Below are 13,404 nucleotides of genomic sequence, written 5' to 3' on the forward strand. Positions count from 1 at the left end.
AGAGTTCCAAGTGTAAGAAGCACGAACAGAAAAAGTGGCTTGACCGAAGGCACTTTTTCTGAATGGAACAAGAGACAATCAGAGACTGCAGACCCCGCCTCCAAAAGACTATTCGATCTTGAGAGACAGTAAACAGGGCTTCCGGATCAGAGGGGCCAAACCTGCGGTAGCCTGCTGCTCCGGAACGGGAAAAGATACAACTACAACTGTAACATATATGAAACTAGAATGAACTATGAGTGTTCACACCAAATCTGAAGTCTCTAGCTCCAAAATTGAGGTCAGATTTTAGAACGAAATTTAGCTCTCAGATCCGGATTGTGATCCGGATCCGCCCAAAATTAGTCCTGGTCATAGACCTTTAAGGAGTACTTATGTGCTGTTTTTACCCTCGCCGAAGCGGAGGCGAGGGTATTGCAATTGGGTGAGTTTGTTTGTTTGTCCGTTTGTCTGTCTGTTTGTTTGTTTGTTTGTTTGTCCGAGCGCATAACTCAAAAACTAGGAACCCAATCGACTTGAAATTTTTACACAAGCAAGGTTCTGTCCGTGGCTCGGTCCTCCCCGAGAATGACGTTGATCCGGATCTGGATCCAGATTCTAGAATTATTTTTACATCTGGAATTGTGCCTCTGCTGTAAACTGCCACTTTAAGAGGGAGGGACACGAATGGCATGATGGGAAAAAGAGTCCAGAAGGAGTCTTGTAGTACGTTCCGGAGCAGCAAGCTAGAGCAGGTTTGGCCCCTCTGATCCGGAAGCCCTGTTTACTGTCTCACAAGATCCAATAGTCTATTGGAGGCGGGGTCTGCAGTCTCTGATTGTCGTTTTCTAGTTCGTTCTTGCATGAGAGTGTCTGAATGACAATAAACATTTCTTGATTCTTGATTAAAAGATTCTAGAATCTGGATCCAGATCCGGATCAACGCCATTCTCGGGGAGGACCGAGCCACGGACAGAACCTTGCTTGTGTAAAAATTCAAGTCGATTGGGTTACTAGTTTTTGAGTTATGCGCGTGGACAGACAAACAAACAAACAAACAAACGGACCCAATTGCAATACCCTCGCCTCCCCTTCGGCGAGGGTAACTCCAGGCCCCGTTCCAGACGCTCGTCTTCCTCCAGAGTGCCGAAGACAAGGAGAAAGGAGGCCGTCTGTGCAGGAGGACACCTTTGTGCCTCCCATCAAGCTCAGGTATGAAGACGTCCCCGGATCAGGACACACATTTGTATTGACAACAGCAAGTCGGATTTAAAGCCGGGCTCATGCACTGGCGTGGCACAAATGTCGGAGTGTGAGGACGTCAACGACGTGAATAAATGACGTGATGGGACAGACAGCAGAAGCATGTCCACTGGCTCAGGGACAAGAGCCTGGCTATCAAACGGAATAAGGATCAATCCCATGCGTCTCTCACCCTCTCTCCTTGGCATCCATGTCCTGGACCAGTCCGTCCCTCTGGTTGACCAGTGAGACCAGCTCCTGGAGCAGCAGCTGCTCTCTGTGTTTGTGGACCGGAGTCTTCTGCAGATCTGCAGCGCAGGACGAGAGGGACAGAAAGACGCCTCACATGTTTGTTACAAAATGTATTTATTAAACAATGACAGAGGGAAAATCACTCTTCACCTTATCACTAATTGCCTGCAAGTCCCCAGTCCAACCCGAATAACACCGCACTACACAATTGGTGATGCATACGGACTACGACTTTCACTGATTTAATTTGGCTCTGTAGAAGTTGTTGAACGTGGGAACGTGCCAAATCATATTGGGAGGGGGGGGGGGGGGGGTGCGTCTATAGGGCTGCCGTACTGGTGTTTCATCCAATACTGGGATTTCATGCGTTATTAAGTTGGTACTGCCCACATCTAGATCATTCCTTGCAAACACTTGGTTGTATTTTAATAACAAATCTCTGGCTTGCTTTTTCGCCTTCCCTTGCAGATTTTCAAACTCTGGCCAATCCAATACAGTGTCGTCGACAGCACTCTCCTGACTGGACACATATGCCATGCAACTCTGAGAGTCAATGGAAACCTGTATCTGCGGGTCGGCCGATACAACAGTGGCTGTTTGAACCGTAGCAACAACTCTTTGAGGTGTCAACCACACATCTGTTTTACCCACATTAGTAATGGGGACAAATGCCTTGCCCTTTTCTGCCTTTACTAAAGAGGGAGAAACCAATAGCCCCTCAGGTAAACTGCCCTCTCCAGGACCAAGAGGCTCGACAAACAGGTCTATAGGTTGGTGTAGAGGCATCTGTGGACATGTTACAGGGACATTACAGGGACATAACAGAGACTACCGGCAGGGACACAGAATGGTTTCTTACCCTGTACTCTGATGGAATCAGGGTCCGGAGAGGTGGCCATGGCCTCCAACATCTGGAAGTATCTGAGGGCCAGCCTCCATCCACGAGGGGCTGCTGTGAGCACTGGTGCCTCCCACAGGTCGGGGCCATATCTCTTACACAGCTCAACATAAAGAGAGTTCAAGACATTCATTCCCACCACCCCAGGAACATGCGTCTTTTTCTCTTTCATGTAATGGTCGCTTGGATCTTCAACAATCAGTACTCCCATCCGGGGCAGCGTCAAGCCCAGCACAGTACTATCAAACTCAATATAACCAAGGCATGGGATTTTTAACCCATTTGCAGCCCTCGGTCAGTCACCAATCAGATTAGATACATTTGGACTTATACTCTCACTAGAGCGCTGCAACGCCCCCACCAACGCCTGGCTCTGAACACTGGCGGGTTCTAGTTCTAGGTCTAAAACTTTAAAAGGCTGCATACCTGAGGCGTCGTTCTCATTCATTCCTTAAGATCAGATCTGTAATCACTCTGGTCTTCAATAACAGACCATATCAAGCAAAACACATTTAAAACCTAAACCATAATATAAAAAATCAACATATTAAAATATTCACCACATTAGCTCATCAGATGCTTCTCAACCATGCAGGTGGGCCCAGCGAACACTTTGGTCACCCGACAGGAAACTGGCATCATTTTGGCAAACAGCCCCCTTTTTAAGCAGAATAAGTGCCCCAGGAGAGGGCGACACCCTGTGGTGGCCTCCGGCACATTCACCCTGTGGTGTCCTCTGCTACATGTTACAGTTTGTCAACACACCAACTGAACCTGAAACACAATCACTGAAGTCATGAAGCAACTCTGCAGAAACACAAACACGATTCCTGCTCTTCACTCTGTTCTCAAAAGCACAGTCTCCATGGATAAAGCGTCGTTGTGTCCACGTGGGACACGCTGCCACCCGAACACAACACAAGCCTGCAGGAGAATCTGCATATTTGTGTGTTTTACTGTATATCTGAGTATACAAACATTATACTGTAACATCTGTGTTTCACTGTATATCTGAGTATACAAACATTATACTGTAACATCTGTGTTTTACTGTATATCTGAGGATAACAACATTATACTGTAACATCTGTGTTTTACTGTATATCTGAGGATAACAACATTATACTGTAACATCTGTGTTTTACTGTATATCTGAGTATAACAACATTTACTGTAACATCTGTGTTTTACTGTATATCTGAGTATAACAACATTATACTGTAACATCTGCGTTTCACTGTATATCTGAGGATAACAACATTATACTGTAACATCTGTGTTTTACTGTATATCTGAGTATACAAACATTATACTGTGACATCTGTGTTTTACTGTATATCTGAGTATACAAACATTACACTGTACCATCTTTGTTTTACTGTATATCTGAGTATACAAACATTATACTGTACCATCTTTGTTTTACTGTATATCTGAGTATACAAACATTATACTGTAACATCTGTGTTTTACTGTATATCTGAGTATACAAACATTTACTGTAACATCTGTGTTTTACTGTATATCTGAGGATAACAACATTATACTGTAACATCTGTGTTTTACTCTATATCTGAGTATACAAACATTATACTGTGACATCTGTGTTTTACTGTATATCTGAGTATACAAACATTATACTGTAACATCTGTGTTTTACTGTATATCTGAGTAGAACAACATTATACTGTAACATCTGTGTTTTACTGTGTATCTGAGTATAACAACATTATACTGTGACATCTGTGTTTTACTGTATATCTGAGTATACAAACATTATACTGTAACATCTGTGTTTTACTGTATATCTGAGTATACAAACATTATACTGTGACATCTGTGTTTTACTGTGTATCTGAGTATACAAACATTACACTGTAACATCTGTGTTTTACTGAATATCTGAGTATAGAAACATTATACTGTAACATCTGTGTTTTACTGTATATCTGAGTATACAAACATTATACTGTGACATCTGTGTTTTACTGTATATCTGAGTATACACACATTATACTGTGACATCTTTGTTTTACTGTATATCTGAGTATAGAAACATTATACTGTAACATCTGTGTTTTACTGTATATCTGAGTATACAAACATTATACTGTGACATCTTTGTTTTACTGTATATCTTATTATACAAACATTATACTGTAACATCTGTGTTTTACTGTATATCTGAGTATACAAACATTATACTGTGACATCTTTGTTTTACTGTATATCTGAGTATACAAACATTATACTGTAACATCTGTGTTTTACTGTATATCTGAGTATACAAACATTATACTGTGACATCTGTGTTTTACTGTATATCTGAGTATAACAACATTATACTGTAACATCTGTGTTTTACTGTATATCTGAGTATACAAACATTATACTGTGACATCTTTGTTTTACTGTATATCTGAGTATACAAACATTATACTGTGACATCTGTGTTTACTGTATATCTGAGTATAACAACATTATACTGTAACATCTGTGTTTTACTGTATATCTGAGTATACAAACATTATACTGTACCATCTGTGTTTTACTGTATATCTGAGGATAACAACATTATACTGTAACATCTGTGTTTTACTGTATATCTGAGTATACAAACATTATACTGTGACATCTTTGTTTTACTGTATATCTGAGTATACAAACATTATACTGTGACATCTTTGTTTTACTGTATATCTGAGTATACAAACATTATACTGTAACATCTGTGTTTTACTGTATATCTGAGTATACAAACATTATACTGTAACATCTGTGTTTTACTGTATATCTGAGTATACAAACATTATACTGTGACATCTTTGTTTTACTGTATATCTGAGTATACAAACATTATACTGTAACATCTTTGTTTTACTGTATATCTGAGTATACAAACATTATACTGTGACATCTGTGTTTTACTGTATATCTGAGTATAACAACATTATACTGTGACATCTGTGTTTTACTGTATTTCTGAGTATACAAACATTATACTGTAACATCTGTGTTTTACTGTGTATCTGAGTATAACAACATTATACTGTGACATCTGTGTTTTACTGTATATCTGAGTATAACAACATTATACTGTGACATCTGTGTTTTACTGTATTTCTGAGTATACAAACATTATACTGTGACATCTGTGTTTTACTGTATACAGTATCTGAGTATAACAACATTATACTGTGACATCTGTGTTTTACTGTATTTCTGAGTATACAAACATTATACTGTACCATCTGTGTTTTACTGTATATCTGAGTATACAAACATTATACTGTGACATCTGTGTTTTACTGTATATCTGAGTATACAAACATTTACTGTAACATCTGTGTTTTACTGTATATCTGAGGATAACAACATTATACTGTAACATCTGTGTTTTACTCTATATCTGAGTATACAAACATTATACTGTGACATCTGTGTTTTACTGTATATCTGAGTATACAAACATTATACTGTAACATCTGTGTTTTACTCTATATCTGAGTATACAAACATTATACTGTGACATCTGTGTTTTACTGTATATCTGAGTATACAAACATTATACTGTAACATCTGTGTTTTACTGTATATCTGAGTAGAACAACATTATACTGTAACATCTGTGTTTTACTGTGTATCTGAGTATAACAACATTATACTGTGACATCTGTGTTTTACTGTATATCTGAGTATACAAACATTATACTGTAACATCTGTGTTTTACTGTATATCTGAGTATACAAACATTATACTGTGACATCTGTGTTTTACTGTATATCTGAGTATACAAACATTACACTGTACCATCTTTGTTTTACTGTATATCTGAGTATACAAACATTATACTGTACCATCTTTGTTTTACTGTATATCTGAGTATACAAACATTATACTGTAACATCTGTGTTTTACTGTATATCTGAGTATACAAACATTTACTGTAACATCTGTGTTTTACTGTATATCTGAGGATAACAACATTATACTGTAACATCTGTGTTTTACTCTATATCTGAGTATACAAACATTATACTGTGACATCTGTGTTTTACTGTATATCTGAGTATACAAACATTATACTGTAACATCTGTGTTTTACTGTATATCTGAGTAGAACAACATTATACTGTAACATCTGTGTTTTACTGTGTATCTGAGTATAACAACATTATACTGTGACATCTGTGTTTTACTGTATATCTGAGTATACAAACATTATACTGTAACATCTGTGTTTTACTGTATATCTGAGTATACAAACATTATACTGTGACATCTGTGTTTTACTGTGTATCTGAGTATACAAACATTACACTGTAACATCTGTGTTTTACTGAATATCTGAGTATAGAAACATTATACTGTAACATCTGTGTTTTACTGTATATCTGAGTATACAAACATTATACTGTGACATCTGTGTTTTACTGTATATCTGAGTATACACACATTATACTGTGACATCTTTGTTTTACTGTATATCTGAGTATAGAAACATTATACTGTAACATCTGTGTTTTACTGTATATCTGAGTATACAAACATTATACTGTGACATCTTTGTTTTACTGTATATCTTATTATACAAACATTATACTGTAACATCTGTGTTTTACTGTATATCTGAGTATACAAACATTATACTGTGACATCTTTGTTTTACTGTATATCTGAGTATACAAACATTATACTGTAACATCTGTGTTTTACTGTATATCTGAGTATACAAACATTATACTGTGACATCTGTGTTTTACTGTATATCTGAGTATAACAACATTATACTGTAACATCTGTGTTTTACTGTATATCTGAGTATACAAACATTATACTGTGACATCTTTGTTTTACTGTATATCTGAGTATACAAACATTATACTGTGACATCTGTGTTTACTGTATATCTGAGTATAACAACATTATACTGTAACATCTGTGTTTTACTGTATATCTGAGTATACAAACATTATACTGTAACATCTGTGTTTTACTGTATATCTGAGTATACAAACATTATACTGTGACATCTGTGTTTTACTGTGTATCTGAGTATACAAACATTACACTGTAACATCTGTGTTTTACTGAATATCTGAGTATAGAAACATTATACTGTAACATCTGTGTTTTACTGTATATCTGAGTATACAAACATTATACTGTGACATCTGTGTTTTACTGTATATCTGAGTATACACACATTATACTGTGACATCTTTGTTTTACTGTATATCTGAGTATAGAAACATTATACTGTAACATCTGTGTTTTACTGTATATCTGAGTATACAAACATTATACTGTGACATCTTTGTTTTACTGTATATCTTATTATACAAACATTATACTGTAACATCTGTGTTTTACTGTATATCTGAGTATACAAACATTATACTGTGACATCTTTGTTTTACTGTATATCTGAGTATACAAACATTATACTGTAACATCTGTGTTTTACTGTATATCTGAGTATACAAACATTATACTGTGACATCTGTGTTTTACTGTATATCTGAGTATAACAACATTATACTGTAACATCTGTGTTTTACTGTATATCTGAGTATACAAACATTATACTGTGACATCTTTGTTTTACTGTATATCTGAGTATACAAACATTATACTGTGACATCTGTGTTTACTGTATATCTGAGTATAACAACATTATACTGTAACATCTGTGTTTTACTGTATATCTGAGTATACAAACATTATACTGTACCATCTGTGTTTTACTGTATATCTGAGGATAACAACATTATACTGTAACATCTGTGTTTTACTGTATATCTGAGTATACAAACATTATACTGTGACATCTTTGTTTTACTGTATATCTGAGTATACAAACATTATACTGTGACATCTTTGTTTTACTGTATATCTGAGTATACAAACATTATACTGTAACATCTGTGTTTTACTGTATATCTGAGTATACAAACATTATACTGTAACATCTGTGTTTTACTGTATATCTGAGTATACAAACATTATACTGTGACATCTTTGTTTTACTGTATATCTGAGTATACAAACATTATACTGTAACATCTTTGTTTTACTGTATATCTGAGTATACAAACATTATACTGTGACATCTGTGTTTTACTGTATATCTGAGTATAACAACATTATACTGTGACATCTGTGTTTTACTGTATTTCTGAGTATACAAACATTATACTGTAACATCTGTGTTTTACTGTGTATCTGAGTATAACAACATTATACTGTGACATCTGTGTTTTACTGTATATCTGAGTATAACAACATTATACTGTGACATCTGTGTTTTACTGTATTTCTGAGTATACAAACATTATACTGTGACATCTGTGTTTTACTGTATACAGTATCTGAGTATAACAACATTATACTGTGACATCTGTGTTTTACTGTATTTCTGAGTATACAAACATTATACTGTACCATCTGTGTTTTACTGTATATCTGAGTATACAAACATTATACTGTGACATCTGTGTTTTACTGTATATCTGAGTATACAAACATTTACTGTAACATCTGTGTTTTACTGTATATCTGAGGATAACAACATTATACTGTAACATCTGTGTTTTACTCTATATCTGAGTATACAAACATTATACTGTGACATCTGTGTTTTACTGTATATCTGAGTATACAAACATTATACTGTAACATCTGTGTTTTACTCTATATCTGAGTATACAAACATTATACTGTGACATCTGTGTTTTACTGTATATCTGAGTATACAAACATTATACTGTAACATCTGTGTTTTACTGTATATCTGAGTAGAACAACATTATACTGTAACATCTGTGTTTTACTGTGTATCTGAGTATAACAACATTATACTGTGACATCTGTGTTTTACTGTATATCTGAGTATACAAACATTATACTGTAACATCTGTGTTTTACTGTATATCTGAGTATACAAACATTATACTGTGACATCTGTGTTTTACTGTATATCTGAGTATACAAACATTACACTGTACCATCTTTGTTTTACTGTATATCTGAGTATACAAACATTATACTGTACCATCTTTGTTTTACTGTATATCTGAGTATACAAACATTATACTGTAACATCTGTGTTTTACTGTATATCTGAGTATACAAACATTTACTGTAACATCTGTGTTTTACTGTATATCTGAGGATAACAACATTATACTGTAACATCTGTGTTTTACTCTATATCTGAGTATACAAACATTATACTGTGACATCTGTGTTTTACTGTATATCTGAGTATACAAACATTATACTGTAACATCTGTGTTTTACTGTATATCTGAGTAGAACAACATTATACTGTAACATCTGTGTTTTACTGTGTATCTGAGTATAACAACATTATACTGTGACATCTGTGTTTTACTGTATATCTGAGTATACAAACATTATACTGTAACATCTGTGTTTTACTGTATATCTGAGTATACAAACATTATACTGTGACATCTGTGTTTTACTGTGTATCTGAGTATACAAACATTACACTGTAACATCTGTGTTTTACTGAATATCTGAGTATAGAAACATTATACTGTAACATCTGTGTTTTACTGTATATCTGAGTATACAAACATTATACTGTGACATCTGTGTTTTACTGTATATCTGAGTATACACACATTATACTGTGACATCTTTGTTTTACTGTATATCTGAGTATAGAAACATTATACTGTAACATCTGTGTTTTACTGTATATCTGAGTATACAAACATTATACTGTGACATCTTTGTTTTACTGTATATCTTATTATACAAACATTATACTGTAACATCTGTGTTTTACTGTATATCTGAGTATACAAACATTATACTGTGACATCTTTGTTTTACTGTATATCTGAGTATACAAACATTATACTGTAACATCTGTGTTTTACTGTATATCTGAGTATACAAACATTATACTGTGACATCTGTGTTTTACTGTATATCTGAGTATAACAACATTATACTGTAACATCTGTGTTTTACTGTATATCTGAGTATACAAACATTATACTGTGACATCTTTGTTTTACTGTATATCTGAGTATACAAACATTATACTGTGACATCTGTGTTTACTGTATATCTGAGTATAACAACATTATACTGTAACATCTGTGTTTTACTGTATATCTGAGTATACAAACATTATACTGTACCATCTGTGTTTTACTGTATATCTGAGGATAACAACATTATACTGTAACATCTGTGTTTTACTGTATATCTGAGTATACAAACATTATACTGTGACATCTTTGTTTTACTGTATATCTGAGTATACAAACATTATACTGTGACATCTTTGTTTTACTGTATATCTGAGTATACAAACATTATACTGTAACATCTGTGTTTTACTGTATATCTGAGTATACAAACATTATACTGTAACATCTGTGTTTTACTGTATATCTGAGTATACAAACATTATACTGTGACATCTTTGTTTTACTGTATATCTGAGTATACAAACATTATACTGTAACATCTTTGTTTTACTGTATATCTGAGTATACAAACATTATACTGTGACATCTGTGTTTTACTGTATATCTGAGTATAACAACATTATACTGTGACATCTGTGTTTTACTGTATTTCTGAGTATACAAACATTATACTGTAACATCTGTGTTTTACTGTGTATCTGAGTATAACAACATTATACTGTGACATCTGTGTTTTACTGTATATCTGAGTATAACAACATTATACTGTGACATCTGTGTTTTACTGTATTTCTGAGTATACAAACATTATACTGTGACATCTGTGTTTTACTGTATACAGTATCTGAGTATAACAACATTATACTGTGACATCTGTGTTTTACTGTATTTCTGAGTATACAAACATTATACTGTACCATCTGTGTTTTACTGTATATCTGAGTATACAAACATTATACTGTGACATCTGTGTTTTACTGTATATCTGAGTATACAAACATTTACTGTAACATCTGTGTTTTACTGTATATCTGAGGATAACAACATTATACTGTAACATCTGTGTTTTACTCTATATCTGAGTATACAAACATTATACTGTGACATCTGTGTTTTACTGTATATCTGAGTATACAAACATTATACTGTAACATCTGTGTTTTACTCTATATCTGAGTATACAAACATTATACTGTGACATCTGTGTTTTACTGTATATCTGAGTATACAAACATTATACTGTAACATCTGTGTTTTACTGTATATCTGAGTAGAACAACATTATACTGTAACATCTGTGTTTTACTGTGTATCTGAGTATAACAACATTATACTGTGACATCTGTGTTTTACTGTATATCTGAGTATACAAACATTATACTGTAACATCTGTGTTTTACTGTATATCTGAGTATACAAACATTATACTGTGACATCTGTGTTTTACTGTGTATCTGAGTATACAAACATTACACTGTAACATCTGTGTTTTACTGAATATCTGAGTATAGAAACATTATACTGTAACATCTGTGTTTTACTGTATATCTGAGTATACAAACATTATACTGTGACATCTGTGTTTTACTGTATATCTGAGTATACACACATTATACTGTGACATCTTTGTTTTACTGTATATCTGAGTATAGAAACATTATACTGTAACATCTGTGTTTTACTGTATATCTGAGTATACAAACATTATACTGTGACATCTTTGTTTTACTGTATATCTTATTATACAAACATTATACTGTAACATCTGTGTTTTACTGTATATCTGAGTATACAAACATTATACTGTGACATCTTTGTTTTACTGTATATCTGAGTATACAAACATTATACTGTAACATCTGTGTTTTACTGTATATCTGAGTATACAAACATTATACTGTGACATCTGTGTTTTACTGTATATCTGAGTATAACAACATTATACTTTAACATCTGTGTTTTACTGTATATCTGAGTATACAAACATTATACTGTGACATCTTTGTTTTACTGTATATCTGAGTATACAAACATTATACTGTAACATCTGTGTTTTACTGTATATCTGAGTATACAAACATTATACTGTAACATCTGTGTTTTACTGTATATCTGAGTATACAAACATTATACTGTGACATCTTTGTTTTACTGTATATCTGAGTATACAAACATTATACTGTAACATCTTTGTTTTACTGTATATCTGAGTATACAAACATTATACTGTGACATCTGTGTTTTACTGTATATCTGAGTATAACAACATTATACTGTGACATCTGTGTTTTACTGTATTTCTGAGTATACAAACATTATACTGTAACATCTGTGTTTTACTGTGTATCTGAGTATAACAACATTATACTGTGACATCTGTGTTTTACTGTATTTCTGAGTATACAAACATTATACTGTGACATCTGTGTTTTACTGTATACAGTATCTGAGTATAACAACATTATACTGTGACATCTGTGTTTTACTGTATTTCTGAGTATACAAACATTATACTGTACCATCTGTGTTTTACTGTATATCTGAGTATACAAACATTATACTGTGACATCTGTGTTTCACTGTATATCTGAGTATAACAACATTATACTGTGACATCTGTGTTTTACTATATATCTGAGTATACAAACATTACACTATAACATCTGTGCTTTACTATATATCTGAGTATACAGTATATCTCCTGGAGATTTTCATGGCTGCAAGCAAGAAAGCAATAACAAAATGCTGGCTCCAGAAGAACCCTACTACCATCAAACTACTTCAAAATATTATTAACTCTGTCCGTAGCATGAAGAAAAGGACTTTCGCTCTCCGCCTGCAGGAGGGGGATAAACTTTGGGGGAAATGGGACTGCTATACCTTTAAAGACCCTCGTTGAATGACTCTGTTTTGAACTGTACCTGATATGGTACAATTTGTAAAAATGATAAGAAAACATATTATTGTAATGACCTTGCCCTCACTTGTTCTGTGTTTTCTGTTGTATCTATGTAATATAAAATACAAAAAAAAAAAATCAAATTAAAAAATGAAATGAA

Source organism: Brachionichthys hirsutus, chromosome 13, assembly GCF_040956055.1.
Source record: "Brachionichthys hirsutus isolate HB-005 chromosome 13, CSIRO-AGI_Bhir_v1, whole genome shotgun sequence".
NCBI classification, from domain to species: Eukaryota; Metazoa; Chordata; class Actinopteri; order Lophiiformes; family Brachionichthyidae; genus Brachionichthys; species Brachionichthys hirsutus.